The 19912-nt window shown below is 36.4% G+C and overlaps 1 non-coding gene across 1 annotated transcript; it reads left to right on the top strand.

Moving 5' to 3' along the window:
• Positions 1–1768: 1768 nt before the first annotated feature.
• Positions 1769–1875, top strand: LOC124899832. The gene has a single exon (XR_007057396.1). It is a non-coding gene; the product is annotated as a small nucleolar RNA R71 (small nucleolar RNA).
• The last annotated feature ends 18037 nt before the right edge of the window (positions 1876–19912 follow it).

Raw genomic sequence — 19912 nt, forward strand, 5'->3', positions numbered from 1 at the left:
ACACGAGTCCCATTGAATGACAGAAAGTTATGAGGAAAGAGCTAGATCCATACGGACAACCTTAAGAGAAAGGAAGAAGTTTCCCTTTATTAATGGAACAACCAAAAATCCAAGTGAGGAGTCGACGGATATGCATGACCGATGGACAATAAACTCATTATTGGTGTTATGTATGTGTAACACGACCAAACTTACGCTTCGTTTAACTATACAATATAGAGAGCTAGGAATAAGAAGAATTATGAATTGGTATCCATGATCATTTTGCAATTGTGAATGTCCATGATTACAACAATCGAATGTTGAAATGATTGGATGTAAGAAAAATGGTATGGAAATATTTGATTGTTATGATAAACTAACAAAGTTATGGGAGGAATTGGCTAATTAAGCGCAGATCCCAGTATCTGCATGTGAAAAATGCACTTGTGATCTCGGAGAAACACTGGAGACCAAGAGAGTAGGAAAAGGTACATCTTTTTGTAATGGAATTGGCTGAAGTTACAAACATGGTGGTGAGGTCTAATCTACTGATGCATGATATATTATCATCCTTGAATAAAGTCTATTCAAAACTACTGTAGAAGAAATTGGCAAAAGAAATCACGTGTAGGAATGATGACCCGAGTAAAATCATGGCCTTCACAGTACAAGGAAAATATTCTTATCGAGAGCAAGGATAAAGAAAGGAAAAATAATGTGATTTATACACATTGCAAGAAACCAGTACAGACTCTAAAATATGCTAAAAAGTCATGGGATATTCTGAATAATGGACAAATAATCCAAAGCATGATAAAAAAAATTAGGATTCTGCGGTGGAGATAAATCACAACACCAGATGGAAAATTTGGATTCTGTGGTGTAGATGAATCACAATACTAGAGATAAGAACGTGATGTCACGACCCAAGACAGGGCTCTGTCTGTGGTGAGCATCCCAATCCATCAAGGCCCGACAGACCCCTGTAACTCCCCAACCCACTAGTGATATTATCTGCTCTGTGCCTAGGCCCGCATGGTTTTAAAAAGTATCACTAGAGAGTATGGCTTGCTTACTTATATACCCAGCATCTCTCCTATATTTTGCCAATATGGGACTCTTTATCCCAAGTTGGGGTGTTACATATGAATTGGTCAAGGAAGGGGAAACTATCGATCCAATTTGTAATGACTAAGCATTGGAGAGCAACGAATATAAGATCAACCAATATAGGCCAGATGATAATCCCAAAACTGATCCTTTAGGATTAGTGAACTATGACAGGATGTTACAATATCAAATATTGAATTTAAAGGACAAATTAAAGGTAAGCCTAAAAATAAATTATTAATTATTGACACTGGTGACACCAATTATGTGCATTGCCTAGAAAATTCACTGACTTCATATTTACTCCACATAAGTCTGCAGAGTGGCCAATACTAACCCAAATTTCATAACAAGTTTATTCCTGCTAAACTTCATTAATCTGGGCCTAAGGTTGATTCACACTCAACTTGTTGACTGAGTCATTATTTGGTTCTCAAATGAGGACAACTATGCAGCCACTATTATGATACTATCTACCTTGATCATACCTACATGCTTCTTCCCCATACTTTTGGAGAAATAACCCTGCCATATTTGATTACCTTGTGTGATATAGTTAGGAGTATACAACTCATCAAAGGTTCTCTCTAAAGTGTAACCACTTGTCGCTAAATCTAGGAAAAATTTGTGTTACGGTTAAGACTTTCAATAAAAGTGTCAGCTAATAGCTCAATTTTTTTGGTGATGCAGGCAATCTCTATGAAAAGACTTAGATCTCTCCCATACATGATAGAGATTTTTATCTATCTTCTGCTTGAAACTTAAGATCTCGCTTCTCAGCGTTATAGTTTTTCCATATAGAAGTAATCAAATAAGGAATTTCTTTCCCTAGTAGTCCCAAGTTTTGTTAGAATTTGAAGGTTCTGCCTTCAACCATTTCTTTGCATCTCCCAAGAGTAAGAATTGGAAAAAAAAGTGAGCCACACATAATCTATGGAGACTCCCGCAGAAATGAATATGACACTAATCTCTAGGAAATTCTGAAGATGAACCCGCGGATCCTGATAGGGAAGGCTATGAACGGCCCACTTTTGTGCAAAAATTGTACCATGTTCAATTTAAGATCAAATCTGCCTCTAGGGTCTAGTTTTTAGATACTGGAGGTTACACTTGTTACGAGTGGGATTGCCAATTCATGCACTATCCTGTGGCTAGTATTTCATCAAACATTGTTGTAGGGATGGTATTGCCTTTGACCTTAAGGATCGTTTCCAGCCATGATCTCCCCTATGATTAAGTGCTCTTGGACGGGTTGGGCCAGTCCACCAAATATTTAAAAGAGGCTTAATATCTTCTTTGATGGTTGGTATGGCAACAAGCTTCAATTCTATAATTGTTTTTCTAGCCATCGAAAGATGTAAGAACGGTATGATTACCACAAATAAAAAATGACATTGGGCAGATGTGCAATTCACCAAGATGAGGCAAAGAAATTTATTCGACCTTACAAGATTAGGAATATAAAGGACTTTCCTTCAAAAGGAGATTGCGGAAAGAAATAGCTATACTATTAACTAGACCATTTTTTCTTATTTTTTTGAATTGGGACAAATATAGAATGAAATACATATATTAAAATAGGGGAATAAAGACAGAGAATCCATTTTTTTAGGTTTAAGCGATGCTCACCCTACCAAAGTACTAAAGGCTTTCAAGGATTACACTTCCTTATTATAGGACCTAAGAAAAGGTTTTCAGTAGCGTCCTAAGAATGTAAGCCATTTGAAGCATCAGACTTGAAGGATTAGATTTAGAAGTTTTGCTTCTCTCCTCAATCGGTGCAATCACCGCTCATGTTCGGGATGTGGTTCAACCAATTCCCTCTTCCTTGCTAGCTTGCTTAAGATTCAAACCTTTACCTTTTAATTCAGTAGCTAGAACCAAGTTGTGAGAACTAATCAAATAAAATAATAAGACTAAAATTAGAATAATGCTAATTCATAAAGTCCTAACAAATGGCTTCAAGAATATGTTGTGTCCAAGTGAACACATAAGTGTACGCGGTCGTGTAAGTAACAATATGGCTCTTGTGAGCCAAATATTGATCCCACATAGACTTGGCATTTAGAAATAATCCAATTCAAGTATTACTAATAAAGTTAAATCAGTGTGATTTGTAACCAGTATGAATTTGAGTTTCATTATGCTAAAAGTAACAATGAACAATAAAAGAAATTAGAAGTGTTGCAAATAATAATATAGAGAGTTCCAAGGTTAAGGCATCCGGAACAATATTGCAATAACTATACAATTGTATTTCTTAAGTTATCTATCTTAGTTGTTGATTCACAAGGTTTATAAGATGATTATGGTCTTTCGAGTCTCTAACCATCTATTTAAAATAGACTCACAACTACATCATTGAGCAGGTATGTGGAAACAAATTCAATGCACATTTATAATTCATATAGTATTTGAGTTAAATAGGGCATATTAAGTATGTTCCTATCCTAATCGTAAATCTTTTGTTCATCAAAAATAAATACCCATGTCCATCTCAAATCAGATAAGTAATCGATCCTTTCTTTACTTCATTCATTTGGCTCGGTGGGTTGAGCTTCCATTATAGCTAATACCACCACCTGAGCTAATCAGAGTGAATCAGTAAGTTAATAAGTCCCTAATACTCATGTTTTGTGTAATAGGATAAGTTCATCTTCAAATTGGAATACCCAAGTTCGATCTGATGTTCTTGTTATTCGAATAAGCATCCCAATAACATCCCAAGATCTCATTAGAGGTAGGTTTTATATTCAATGGAAGTTACTCCCAAAAATAGGTACATATTTTTCTAATTCATTCCTATCTAAAAATTATGTAACTCTACTTTCATTACTTTATTTCTTTTTAAGGGCTAATCAAAGACTGTCGAAAGCTAATCACCATGGTTCGGATTTGTGCCATTCATCTCATTCTAAGAACTAATGCCTTGATTGTAATTTTGTTCTACTATAGATCTTATATTTTGATGTTTCTTATCTATTTGTTCCATGCCCAATCTTTTTTTGTACTTTGTGTTTGATATTGTTATTCTGGTTTCTGAGTAATTCTTCTAATATTAGGCGTACCTATCTTGTGGAATCTGATAATATTATTTCCTTATATTGGAACTTGTTCAAAGTCATTGAATTCAAAATCACCTGCAAAAACAAATACTATGTTAGTAAAATAATAAGCTAGAGTGCTACCTTCCCTAAGAGTGTGAATGTAAAGCCCCAAGTCTGTACCCCGTATGCTACACCATGCCCATAATCCCAAAGGACCATAAGCTAACCCATGACTAGTACTTGCTGTAATAACTAAATAGTAATACTATAATTATGCAGAAATTAGGCAGAAACCTACCATAAGGTTCAATACTAAAATAAAACTAAATACGGTATAACAATATCAAAACTGAAACATTTGCCTGAAAATACTCTAGTCTGAAAAGCCTCTACGGAGTTGATGGGACAAGCCCCCAACTAATTCCAACTACTGAAAATTGTTCTAATAAACTGAAATACTGAAGAAAATAATCATGTCCTCGAACTATGAAGACTCACCACTAACTTTGACTTCTGAAGATCTGAACTGCTAAGGGTCCTCGAGATCTCGTACGTCTGAACTTATGATATAAGACATCATAGTGCAAGAGGAAAGTATGCATCAGTACTTTGAATGTACTAGTATGCTAAGTGGGATAGGATGAAATGCCTGGGTTCATATGCATGAACAATACTGACTGAATGACATGAATAAAACTGAATGAGAGTATATGCATGAATACATATACTGTAGTTGAGATCATGATAACACTGAATACTGAGTTTGAATACGGATTAACTAATATTGTATTACTGATAAATAGGTGACTGTATCTAACAGTCTTGATTCTATGTAACTATGCTGAGTTCCATACTGAGTTGAGGGACTGTGTCGGACAGTCCTGAATATGTAGAACTGAATTGAGTTTTATACTGAGACTGAATCTAAAACTTAGACTATGGGACGTAATCATCTAACCAACATTCCCCTTTCTAAATAGATTGGAGTCCACCCTGTAACCCTAGTTGGAAGGGTGTCAATATCGTGCCACAGGTAGACACAAGCTGTGAGTTAACCCTCTCTAACAGGAACCTCTTTCGTCAACCCTCGCTGGCAGGAAAACTCAAGTGAGATGTATCAACCCTAACTTGGAAAGTAAAAATCTCAACCTACGTTGGCTATGTAGTTCTATAATGCAGGGATTGCTACTAAGGATCAAACCCTCTGCTGGCAGGAATGCCCCCATCCCTGCGTTAACTCAGTGCTGAGTCCTACTCCCAACTAAATAGACACTATACTTATTTCCTAGTTCATATTAGGCTTGACTGAACTGTTAGTGAGTTTACTGAGTTTCGTTGACTGACGAAATACTACTGAATTTTATTAGCTGACTGAGTTTACTGAGGTCTGAATTGAATACTGAACTAGAAGGGACTAATACTGAGTCTACTGAGCTTTTCCTGTGTCCTGTAACTAACTGAGAGTACTACTGATCATGACATGACTGAGACTATTCTATAACTGACACTGGATCTAGGTAAATAGCTAAATTGTCAGGTATTAAATGCCCCCAGAACTCTATAGCAAGAAAAGTAAAGCATCACATGAGCTTGCATAGCATACAAATACACATTTGTTCATAATGCATCTATAGGGGCATTTTATCAAACACTTGCATGGCATGAACTAGTATATATACTAAGATGATATAATCTTATTATTACATTCACATTAGCAGTTCACCAAACACTTGGATGGCATAGTATATACACATAATACTAAACAATATGTGAGCATCATGATTCAATTTCACATTCACAATTCTATGGGTTTCAACATGAATTTACATGATAAATCACACATATCAAGTAGTTCAACATCAATCTTGTAATAAATAATGAAATTGAAAACCCAATTAAATAATACTCATGAATACACTTTAATTAAAATCATAGAAATCATGAAATCAATATACTTGAAGTTTAAAAGAGTTTTTGGAATCCAAGAGTGGAAGGAACCCTTGAATGAACACTTCACATACCTTGATTACTAAATTCTTGAAGAATAGTGGTGAAATATTGAGCCTTGGATTTCATATTAAATCACCTAGGGTTCTTTTTCTTGAGCAATTTGAGAGAAAGTGAGTGTATTTTTCTTAATGAGGGTTGAATCTAGTCTTTTAGGGATGAATAGGGGTGGGAAAAAGACCCAAATACCATAAGGATGCGGATTTTTAATGAATAAAAATTGGACTATCGATGCGTATACCGATTCCCCACATCATTGGCATAAATGTGATGACCAATGCACCGCATCGAGTCTGTGTCGGTTCACTGAAATTTGCACTGAGCTGAGGGAAAAATTATCTATTGAAGTGATGGACGACGCAACACATAGAGATTTCTTTGACTCACTATTTTGGTCACTTGAACATGGTCTAAACGAGGTTTAAAAAATCCAAAACTTATCTGGAAACACCTACTATCATTCCTGATCATGAATTAATCTAAAGATCGATACTTTAAGGTCATAAAATTTATGAAATAGAGTTGCCAACTTATGAAGGCCAAAATAATACTAAGTCTGAATACTTATCTAGATTTTCTAAGTCTGGGACCCCTTAATAAGCTTTAAGGGACTGAGTTAAACTTAGTATTTTTGTTGGGGTCTTACAATATCTACCCCTTGGGCACATTCATTCTCGAATAAGACTGATTAAACTAAGAATACTGATAGACTGGATTTTGACACTAGATATACACTACTGAAACATGATTTCATGACTGAAATTACTGATAAGCTGAGTTTATATACTGAACATGCATGTCTGATGCATGTGTACATGACTCAGCCGATTCATGAATGCATGAGTGAGGATGCAACATTAACTGATAACAAGTTGGTAGCTACATCTAAACATGAAACTAAATTGAGTTAGGGGAACTGTTACCTTGAGCTGAGTCTTAATTTGTGGAGAAAGGGTGAGGATACTTGGTCCACATGTCTGTTTCTGCTTCCCAAGTAGCTCCCTCAACGGAATGATTCTGCCAAAGTACTTTGACTAAAAGGAATTTTTTGTTCCTCAGTCTGCGAATCTGATAATCAAGGATTTCGACTTGAATCTCCTCATAAGAGAGGCTGTTCTGAATGTCTATACTCCCTACATGGACAACAACTGTTGGGTCACCTATGCATTTCCTTAGCAATAAGACGTAGAAAACTAGATACACTGAAGCTAAGTCTGAAGGCAACTTAAGCTCGTAAAATACCTTTCCGAAACGACTGAGGATTTGTAAGGACCAATATATCGGGGAATTAGCTTCCCCTTCTTGCCAAACCTCTTTAATCCTTTCAAAGAATAGAATTTCAAATACACATAATCACCAATCTCGAACTCGAGATCCTTTCTATGCATATCTGCATACGATTTTTGTCAGTTCTTAGCTGCCTTAAGACTTTCCCTGATCATCTGGACTTTCTCTAACTTATCAAATACCAAGTCAAGCCCTACCACTGTGGCCTCACCCACTTCAAACCAAACAATGGTAGATCTACACCTCCTCCCATAAAGTACCTCAAATGGAGCCATCTGAATGTTGGAATAACAGCTGTTGTTATATGGAAATTCAATCAAAGAAAAGTGGTCATTCTAACTACCTTTAAAGTCTATCGTACACACTTGCAGTATATCTTCTAAAGTCTGAATGATCCTTTCTGCTTGACCATCTGTCTGAGTATGAAAGGTTGTACTGAGGTAAACTCGGGTACCAAGACCCTTTTGGAATGCTTTCCAAAAATAAGAGGTGAACTGCGTACCTCTATCTAAGATAATGGATAATGAAACACCATGCAATCTGACCAACTCCCTTATATAGAGTTTGGTGTAATCCTCAGCTGAATAAGAGGTATGGAGTGGTAGTAAATAAGCTGATTTCGTCATCCTGTCTACAATGACCCAAACTTAATTATGCTAGCGATGAGTATGAGGCAAACCCGTCAAAAAATCCATATTCACCTCTTCCCATTTCTAAGAGGAAATACTGAACTCTTGCATAGACCCACTAAGCTTCTAATGCTCAATCTTAACCTGCTAACATGCTGAGTACTTAGCCACAAACTTTGTAATATCTCTCTTTATCCCACTCCACCAATAGATCTCCCACAAATCATGGTACATCTTAGTGTCCCTTGGATAAATAGAGTAGTTCACACCATTCACTTCTACAAGAATTTGCTGCCTAAAATCATCTACACCTGGCACACATAGACGACCCTGGAAGTACAACATACCATATCCCCCTTGGGAGAAAACCTCTACTTTCTTATCTCTTGTTGATTCCTTAAACTTAGCTAGACTGTGATCGCTATCCTACTTTTTCTTCACCTCAAAAACCAGGGATGATTTTGAACTACTCTGCACCCATACACTACCTTCTAACGAATCAACTAAGCGAATACCTAGTCGGGCAAGCTGATGAACTTCCTGAGCTAACTTCTTTTTACCAACCTCCACATGAGAAACACTACCCATAGAAATCCTACAAAGAGCATTAGCCATTACGTTGGTCTTATCCGTATGGTACAACACACTCATGTCGCAATCTTTTAATAACTCCGACCACCTTCTCTGATGGAGATTTAGGTCTTTCTGAGAAAACATATACTGAAGGCTCTTATGGTCAGTCGACATATCAACGTGCACCCCATACAAATAGAACCTCCAAATCTTTAAGGCAAACACTACTGCTGCTAACTTAAGATCATGAGTAGGATAGTTCTTTTCATAGGGCTTAAGCTGTCTAGAGGAGTAGGCTATGACCTTACCTCTCTACATTAAAACACACCCCAAACCAACTCTGTAGGCATCACAATATATCATAAACCCATCTGAACCATCTAGTAAAGTCAAGACTGGAGTTGTAGTGAGTCGAGTCTTCAACTCCTGAAAACTCTTCTCACAAGAATTTGACCACTGGAATTTGAGTTTTATCTGAGTTAATCTGTACATAGGGGATGCAATAGATAAATATCCCTCAACAAACCATCGGTAATAGCCGGCCAAGCCCAAGAAACTCCTGATATCTGATGGAGAGATGGTTCTGGGATGGTTTTTCGCTGCTTCGGTCCTTTAGGGATCAACACTAATGCTATCACTGGAAACGATATTGCCAAGGAAAGAAACTGACCTTAGCCAAAATTCATGCTTACTGAATTTGGCAAACAGTTATTGGTTTTTGAGAGTCTCTAATACTATTCTGAGATGGTCTGCATGATCATGCTTACTGCGAAAGTAGAAAGGAATGTCATCTATGAAGACTCTGAAGAATATGTCTGAGTACTAATTGAACACATAGTTCATCAAGTCCATGAAAGCTTCTGGGCATTGGTAAGACCAAATGACATGACCAAGAAATTAAAGTGACCATATTGAGTTTTAAAGGTTGTTTTTGAGATGTCACATTCCCTGACTCTGAGCTAACGTTAGACTGATCTGAGTTCTATCTTGGAGAAGCAACTGCAACCCTAAAGTTGGTCAAACATGTCATCAATTCTGGGAAGTGGATACATGTTCTTGATCATGACTTTATTGAGCTGACGGTAGTCTATACATATTTTAAGAAAATCATCTTTCTTATGTATGAAAAGAACTGGGGCACCCTATGGGGATATACTAGGTCTAATAAATCCCTTATCAAGGACATTCTTTAACTGCTCTTTTAATTCTCTAAGTCTTGCAAGTGCCATTTTGTATGGCGGGATAGATATGGTTTGAGTCTCTGGAAGAAGGTTAATTTCGAAGTCAATTTCCCTTTTGGGAGGAACCTCGGGAAGATCTTCGAGAAACACCTTAGGGAATTCACATGCTACTGGCACTAATTCAAGAGTAGGGGTATCTGAACTAGAGTCTTGGACTCGAACAAGACGGTAGACACATCCCTTAGATATCATTTTTCTTGCCCGAAGGTAAGAAACAAGCTGACCCCTAAGGTCTGAAGTACTACCCCTCCACTCTAGGATGAGATTATTTGAAAACTAAAATTGGACAATTTTATTTGTGCAGTCGACTAAGGCATAGCAGGAATGAAGCCAATCCATGCGAGAATAACATCAAAATCGATCATCTCTAATTCGACTAGGTCTACTGAAGTGACTTTCTGCGATACCATAAACAGAAAGTTCTCGTATACTCGTTAGGTTGTGATAGATTTACCCACTAGGGTAGAGATTGAGAAAGGCTCTGATAGGATTTCAGGATTGACTCTGAAGTTAACATCTATATAAAGAGTAACAAAGGATAAAAAAGCTCTCGGATCTAGCAAACCATAAATATACAAATGATAAATATGTAACGTACCAGTGACCATATCAGGAGAATTATCTTGGTCCTTTCAGGACTAAAGTGCATAGAGTCTAATTAGGTATTGCCCACTAGTGGCACTGGAAGACACCTTACTGATTTGGACATCGGACTGCGCTGGGGGACGATTATGCTAACTCTACGAACCCACCTGACGACACTGTATGACCCTATCGCCTGGCCTGCCATATCCAAAATACATATCATTGCCAGCTCTGTAGATACCCTGGTGGTTTCTGGTACACTTCCAACAAAGGGGATTGGTTCGGGCACTACTAACACTACCCTATGGTTTAGGGCCTGACACCCTATCTTTGTTGCCATATCTTAATTTTGGAAAAGAAGCACTAGATGAGGACAGAGCTAGAACTAAGGATTTTGAGCGAAATTGAAAATGATTCCCACCCTCTGACTTAGGTTGAGCAAAGTTGAAACTATCTCTTCTCTCTCTCTTGTTCTCTATCTCCTTCTCTTTATTCTTGATCCTAGGTATGTCCATCTTGTTAATCAACATTGTGGCCCTACACTCTTTGACCACACTGCTAGACATCCCAGACATAAACTTACTTATCTTAGAGTTGTTATCTGCTACTATATGGGGGGCATATCTGGCTAACAGAGTAAACTTGAGAGAATACTCGTGTACTGTCATATTGCCCTACTTTAAATTTATAAACTCCAAAACCTTCGCTTCCCTCAACTCAAGTGGGAAGAACCTACCCAGAAAAGCAACAGCAAACTCTTCTTATTCTATGGGCCTGCAACTGCGCCCTTTTTTGCTTTCCACTATTAAAACCATGAGTGTGCCACATCCTGTAGCTGATATGCGGCCAACTCAGCTTTCTCAATAGCAGTCACCCCCATAATATCTATAACTTTCTGCACCTGATCAAGAAATTCCTGAGGTTTCTCATCTGACTCAGACGCAAAAAAAGATGGCAAATTCATTCTGGTGAAATCCCAAATCTTGGAGGTAGCAGTATTGGCCACTGAGTTGGCCGAACAGTAGTTAGACATTTATTCTAGGCTGCCACAGAATAAGGTAGGGTGGTGAAAGCTGCTCTGAACTCAGCATGGGAGACATATTTATCCAGAGGATCTGGCTGGATAGGCTGGGTTCTGGCTGGTCTCTCATTCCTCTTCCTTTAGACCTTTCTGGAGGCATGTTCTGTAAATAAAAGAGAAACTTGGATTAGAAAGAGAGTTTAACTGGAGCTCATGCTCACTCACACGATATGAGTACTGAAAGAATGGAAATTTTTTTTAAAACACCTAATAGTCTCCTGTCCATAAGTGTAACGCACTACACACCCATGCACAAGACTCTACTAGATGTGGATTTCAAACTTCCTGGGACTCTGTTGAACCTTAGGCTCTAATACCAAGTATATAACACCTCGAGTTTGTACCTAGGATGCTACACGATGCTCATAATCTTAAAGGACCATAAGCTAACCCATGACTGGTACCTGCTGTAATAATTGAATTGTAATACCATAATTATATGCAAATTAAGCAAAAACTTTCCATAAGATTCAATACTAAAATAAAACTAAATATGGTATAACAATACCAAAACTAAAACATCTTCCTGAAAATACTCTAGTTTGAAAAGCCTATACTATCTAAATCATAGAGTTGATGGGACAATCCCTCAACTAACTCCAACTATTGAAAACTGTACTGATAAACCAAAATACTGATAAAAATAATCATGTCCTCAAACTATGAGGACTCACCACTAACTTTGACTACTTAGGATTTGAACTTCTAAGGGTGCTCGGGAGCCCATACGTCTGAACTTGTGATATAAGACATCATAGCACAAGAGAAAATTATGCATCAGTACTTTGAATGTACTGGTATGCTAAGTTAGGTAGACTAAAATGCATAGGTTTATATGCATGAACAATAGTGACTGAATGAAATGAATATAACTGAATGAGAGTACATGCATGAATATGTATATTGTAATTGAGATCATGATAACATTGAATACTTAGTCTGAATACTAATTAACTGATATTGTATTACTGATAGATAGGCGACTGTATCTGACAGTCTTGATTCTGTGGAGCTATGCTGAGTTCCATACTAAGTTGAGTGACTGTGTCTGACAGTCCCAAATTTGTAAAACTGAACTGTGTTCTATATTGAGACTAAATCTGAAACTGAGACTATGGGAGGTAATCATCTAACCGACATGCCTTTGTCTAAATAGATTGGGGTCCAACCTATAACCCCAGTTGGAGGAGTGTCAATACCATGCCACGGGTAGAGACAAGCTATGAGTTGATCCTGCCTGACAGGAAGCTCTTTCATCAAACCTCGCTAGTAAAAACTCAAGTGAGTGTATCAACCCTAACCTAGTAGGAAGATATCTCAACCTATAATATCTACGTATTTTCTGTAACGCAGGAATTGTTACTAAGGATCAAACCCTCTGTTGGTAGGAATGCCCCCATCCTTGGGTTAACTTGGGGTTGAGTCCTACTCCTAACTGTATAGACACTGAATTGATTTCCTAGTTTATATTAGGCTTGACTGAACTCTTACTAAGTTTACTGAGTTCCGTTGACTAATGAGATACCACTGAATTCTGTTAGCTGATTGATTTTACCAAGGTTAGAACTGAATACTGAACTAGACGGGACTAATATTGAGTATACTAGTTTTTCATGAGTCCTGCAACTGACTAAGAGTACTAATGATCATGACATGACTGAGATTATTCTGTAACTGATATTGGTTCTAGGTAAATAGCTAAATTATCGGGTATTAAATATCTCCAGGATTCAATAGCATTAAAAGTAAAGCATCACATGACCTTGTATTGCATACAAATGCACACTTGTTCATAATGCATCTATAGAGGCATTTTATCAAACACTTGCAGTGGCATGAACTAGTATATATACTAAGATGAAATAATCTTATTATTACATTCACATGAGCAGTTCACCAAACACTTGGATGGCATAGTATATTCATATAATACTAAACGACCTATAAGCATCATGATTCAATTCCAAATTCACAATTACATGAGTTTCAACATGAATTCACATGATAAATCACAAATATCAATTAATTATACATCAATCTTGTAATAAATTATGAAATAGAATGCCCAATTAAATAATACTCATGAATACACTTTATTTCCAAATCATTGAAATCGTAAAGTCAATCTACTTAAAGTTTAAAAGAGTTTCTTAGACTCTCAGGGTGGAAGAAACCCTTGGATGAACACTTCACATACCTTGATTGCTAAATTCTTGAAGAACAATAATGAAATCTTGAGCCTTGGCTTTGAAATTAAATCACCTAGGGTTCTTGTTCTTAAGCATTTTGAGAGAAAGTGTGTGTATTTTGCTTAATGAGGGATGAATCTCGTGTTTTAGGGCTGAATAGGGGTGGGAAAAATACCCAAATACCCCTAAGGATGTGGTTTTTTAATGACTGAAAATTGAACTGTCGATGCATAGACTGATGCACTGCGTCATTGGCATTAATGCGATGACCAACGCGTCGTGTCGAGTCTTTGTCGGCTCACTAGAATTTTTACTAAGTTGAGGGAAAATTTATCTGTCGATATGATATATGACGCGATGCATCGAGATTACATCGACTCACTTTTTGGTCACTTGAACATGGTCTAAACAAGGTCTGAAAAATCTAAAACTTGTTCAGAAATACCTACTGACATTCCTGATGATGAATCAATCTAAAGATCGACACTTTAAGTTCATAAGAGTCGTGAAATAGAGTTGCCAACTTATGAAGGCCAAAATAATACTAAGTCTGAATACTTAGCTAGAATGTTTCTAAGTCTGGGGCCCCTTAACAAGCTTTAAGAGACTGATTTAAGCTTAGGATATTTGCTAGGGTCTTACAGTGTTCCACACTTTCATTTGATGTATCCATTAGAATTCGAATGGATTTAACCATCATTATACACTCCATGGGACTTCCCATTCATTCTTTAGAATTTAGACCATGGTCCAAGAATCTGTCTCTGAAATATTTTGACCTATATGATTATCTTTATAATATTGTAAGTAGTCTCTTATTTCCACAACTTCAGACACTAAGCTATTGGTATCTTCGATTTTGTATCCTTTTGCCACCACCAGATAACCAACATGATTTCTAATGCAGAAGCCACTAGATCTAGAAACAGGATTTCCTTTTGAAGCATCATCTATATCTACTTTTTCCCAAATAGTTTTAGGTGGTGTCCATCTAACCATTTTAAAAGAATAAGAGAATTTGTAATTCTGTAGAACAATATTAGTCCACTCTTTTTCTGATATGTCTATGTGTAACCTGGTCATGATGAACTTGATAATAGTATCATTAATCTCCCATATTATTTTCTTTTTATGATAAGAACCACCATGTTGCAAGGTATTGCTTATTTTCCATAAAAAAACAAAACATAACCATTGGAACCACCTTGAACACAGTATTTATTTTGCAATTTCCTTCCTAATCTCTCCACAACCTCAAACTCTGCTTAGATTGATCCTTTTCTCTATAATTTTAGTTTGCTATAGCAGTGATTCCACACTTTTTTATCTATTCCCCTTTAAGAAATAGATGTTGGATGGTTTCTCTTACTGGATTTCTATAGTATCCATATCATTCATCATTATCTGAATTCAAGTTATGAAAAATTGTAGAAACTGCAGTAACATAATGCCATATTCTCCAAGTCAAACAAGAAAATTTGAAGGAAATCCTTTCATCTAGGTTGACTTTAAATCTTCATTCATCTCAGATCAAAACCTTAATAATACCCGAGCACTTTTGATGGTGAAATTTCCCCTACTATAGTTAGTCAAAAAGGTTTATCCATCACATCTTCATAGTATAATAATCCCATGTTATCTCTTGTATGATTCACTATATGATTAGGGACATCATTCTTCATGTGATCATAACTCCAAGGGCAACCAAATATGATAGTTAACATTAACCAACTTGAATGAATGATAAAAAATCATGTTTGTAGCCTTAACTATAAAAAGAGGTTATTTGTCCACTTATAGTCATACAATGAATAACCATTAATGAATTCATAAGTAAAAGTACAAGCAAACTAAAAGTTAAAGTAAGAAAAAACCCTAATGTATTATTGCCTTCTCCACTCACAAACCTATGTTGTTTCAAAAATGTCTTGTAATTGTGGTTAAGTACTCCTTATATAGCCTGTTAGGTCATCCATAAAATTCTCCATATGAAATATAAGTATTGATCACTTTGACCTCAAGTTAAACAAATTAAAACACCAAGTTTTAGTCATTTTCAAGGGGGGGTTGTGTCGTATATCCTCTAGCATGGCCAACGATGTGCAACACATGTCTGTCGCAGGGCCAAAGAAGTAGAACCAAACCCTAAGGGGTGTTAGGAATGGTATATAGATTTTCCTAGAGGGTGCGAGTCATGGACTATAGCACAGCCTAGCGGGTGTGAAGCATGGATGCTCCATAATGTGAGATTTTCATCAAATCCTTATTTTATGCTTCTTATTTCCTTGTTCCTTGTTCCCAGTCCTTATGGCTGCTTTATTTAGCTTCCATACTCCTAAAATAGTATCCAAAAATAATTTATAATAGAAATTATGCCGTACAATAAAATAAAACTCATTAAAGTACAGTAGAATAAGCATAACGTTGGCTAGCCGAACTAGTTTTCTCATCTAAATTCTATTTGATCATTTAAACTCTTTAATTGTTTCAAATGTATCATAAACACTCTAAAACATGTAAATTAGTGCAAAAATATGGAAAGAACACTGTGTACTTCATTAATAACACCATATTATCCTTAAAACTAAGCTAAACGTGGGTTGATAATGACATTTAGGTGTACAAATACGCCTAAGTTCAGTTGCACTCCATCCTTACCTTTCATTACTATTACCTCAATTTCCTCAACAAACTATCTTATTATTACTCCACCAAACCTGTGGACTACCCTTTCCATTACCATTACCTCCACCACCTCTACCATTAGGGACCACAACCTTAGAGTACTTTTAGCCTTGTAACCCAACCTATCTTTCAGGACACTCTCTCTTGAAGTACCCCATAGCACCATAAGTGTAACAAACTTTCTTAAGAGAAGGCATGTTGTCCTATAAATAAGAAATCCCTTTGCATTTAACAACTGATGTCTGTTGAATAGTCCCTAACTAACCAGCTATAGAAGCTGGCAGAGCTGACTAAATGGAGTGAGCTATATAAGTCTGTTAGATAGGACCCCTAGAGTAAGAACCGTCAAAGTTACCCATATTTCAAAACTTCTTTGCAATAAACATAGCTTAAACAACTTGCTTTACCCCTTCCACCTTCTTCACAAAATCAACGCCCTAGGGAAAAGTTATACGAAAAAAAATATGTTAGTTAGTGTTCAGGACCTTCAAAAATAACCAAATCCTCTTCTTCTCTGTACTAAGTAGGGAGTTGCATAATAATACAAAGCACGAAAAAAGCCTCATAAGCTGCAATAGACATATTACCCGACTTAAGGGCTATAAAATCATCCTTTTAGTGGTCATAAAGAGTACGGGTTACATACTTCTCTAAAAATAGAGTATGAAATTGAGCCCATGTCAATGGAGGAAAAACTTTGATCAACACTCCAGTTACTCCCTCTACCACTTTTTGGCATCACCTTGTAACTGGAATGTAACAAACTTCACTCTGTGTTGCTCAACAGTACCTATTTTATGCACCCTATTGTAACAATCTACAATGAACTTGTAATACCCTGAACTTTTTCTTAAGCCTAATTCCATCTCTAAAAGGTTAAGGAATGACTTTCTAAGTGAGTACAATTTAAACCATATAGAGTTTCCTTAATTTTGACTTCTTATTATGTGGCAAATTTAATTAGCTTTCCAATGATATAATATCCTCCCAAATCCGTTAATCGGGCAAGAAGATATGGCTAACTTAAGTTCTAGTCATAAAACACCGTCATTTTAGTGTTTGACGCATCACAGAGAGGGTTTATTTAACAATTATCAAATTCCAGTGGAACTCCATGATAGTGGCGTGTCACGGAGGACCCCAATTTCCCAATAGTCAATTTCCAGTGGCCTAGCATGATTGTGATGCGCTGCGCTGAAGTTCTAGGTCCAAACTAGTGGGTCAATATGATGGATCCGCGTTGTGGTGACTCCCAGATTTCCATTTATCAATTTCCAGTGAGCCACCGCGATAATGGTGCGTCTCGGTGGCCCATAAAGTCGGGTTTCCAGTTTAATTTTTTCAACTTCATATAAAAGTTAAAAAGGGCACTTTGAACTTTTTTCAAGACTCTTAAACCATACAAACATCAGAATTAAGGTCACTACAAGCATTATATGAGATTTTTGTCAAAATTTCCCTCAACCAAAAACCCTAAGCATCCAAATCCTCTTCCAAGAATCTCAAGGGTTCACCATAGATTTTCTAAATTGAGTCAAGATTCAAGATTCAAGATTCCCAATTCAAAGGCTTTAAGAACCCTCATACAAGAGTACGAATAGATCCCCAAAAGCTAGAGTTCATCCAAAGCTTCTAATTCAAGGTATAAAGGACACTCCTTTCATCCTTGTGCCCTAAAGTTGTTTTAATTACAAGGATTTATGGTTTTACACATTTTCTTATGAAATTGAAGTATGGTTTTATACTCTATGTTATTATTTCTTGAGGTTATGATGGTTTCAATATTTTAGAAATTGAAGTATATAAGTATATTGAGATTACAATGCATATTGCTGAAAAGTCCAGATTTCTATAGGATTTATAAATCTTTATGATATCTAGTATGCATTTTAATACGCCTTAACTTGATATTGAATTATGGGTCACTAATCCCTGCTTGAGATTTCAATTTTAATGAACTTTTGTGCTATAAGCACCCATGATTTGAGTATTTGAGATTATTGAGAAAGTTTTGACCTTGATGGTCATACTAGCTTTGAAATCCACTTTACTAAATGAGATAACTAATTTTATAGTTGGGTTCTTTATGAACCATGAGATTACTTTAAAGTGGATTTCTTTGAGATGAGTGTAGCTAACTAAAGGGAGTAGTATTTAGCACTGATTTGGGTAAGTTACTACGGTTTCATACCCCAGAACTACGTGCCATCATAGGATTGAGAATTATGGGCCCGAGGCCAAGATAGTGATCACTAAGTTGAGGTTATACTCCATGGAAAGAGTATGACGCATCTCCCCAATGTGAGGTTTCTTTTTTAGGAGGACAAAACATTAGACTCCATGTAACTCGCATGGTGTTTGTCGGTTAAGAGAACCTCCCTAATTGTTAGATTTTCAGAGTAGCTTCTTAAAGTATAAATTTTCCCTTGAAGAAAGTAGTTTTCCCTATTAGTAAGAGTAAATAACCAGCTTCTAAAGTAAAGTATATTCCTTGAGATGAGTTATTTTCCCTAAGGCTTTGAAAGATATCCTGATCAGTAAAGATTTTTAGATACTCAGTGTAAAAGACTCACAAACTTATTTAATTGATGTGTTACTTTAGATTTCATTTTAAAATTACAGTCTTAGCTCTCAGATGTAGAGGCGAGGACTGTACCACTTAGTCTATATGTTTTGAGAAGGGAATAGAACTATAGATTTCAGAAATAGTATCTTGACTCACCAGATTCATACTATGTGTTCCATTATTCAAAATTTATGACATATACATTCTTTTGAGATTATTCAAGCTATGTGAGTTAGTTATATAAGCATGAATGATTTTATAAAGATCAAGGATATTGTTGTTTAAGTATTTCATACACCCCATATACTCAGTACATCCTCAAAGTACTGATCCATATATATGTCTGTGTGCTACATTGTCTCATAGTGTAGGTTCTGGTGCTCAATCTTAGCAGCGACAGTGATCTTCGAACATCTCATCTACATCTTTATCGTTGGTGAGTCCTCATGGTTTGAGGACCTATATTTGTAGCTTTTCCACTTTCATAGTGTTTTGAGCATTACTTTTAGATCATTTTGAGTCAGTTGGGGGTCTGTCCCAATGACTCTTTAGTTTGAGTAGTAGAGGCTTTGTCAGACTAGACTATCAGTGATGTTTTAGACTTTTCAATAGGTTTCTATTTGGATTGTATTCTTTTGTTATTTCAGTTGAGATAAGCTATGACAGTACGCTTGTTTTGCTATAATTGTCCTAAAGTAAGTGTTGGGAGTAGTAGCAAGCTCAAAGGATTAGCTTAGGGTTACTTATAGCCTTAAGTATCCTATAACGTCTCAGGATGAGATTTCGGGGCTTTACAGAACTCAAATGCATCCTCTATCTCAAAGATAAAAAAAAGTAGGAGGTTTTATCTTTAGGAACTTGGTCAGAATATCATGATCGATCCTTATCATGATAGAACCAAACACCAAACGAGGAAAGATCCCAATCCCT

The sequence above is a fragment of the Capsicum annuum genome, chromosome 6 (genome assembly GCF_002878395.1).
Source record: "Capsicum annuum cultivar UCD-10X-F1 chromosome 6, UCD10Xv1.1, whole genome shotgun sequence".
Lineage (NCBI taxonomy): Eukaryota > Viridiplantae > Streptophyta > Magnoliopsida > Solanales > Solanaceae > Capsicum > Capsicum annuum.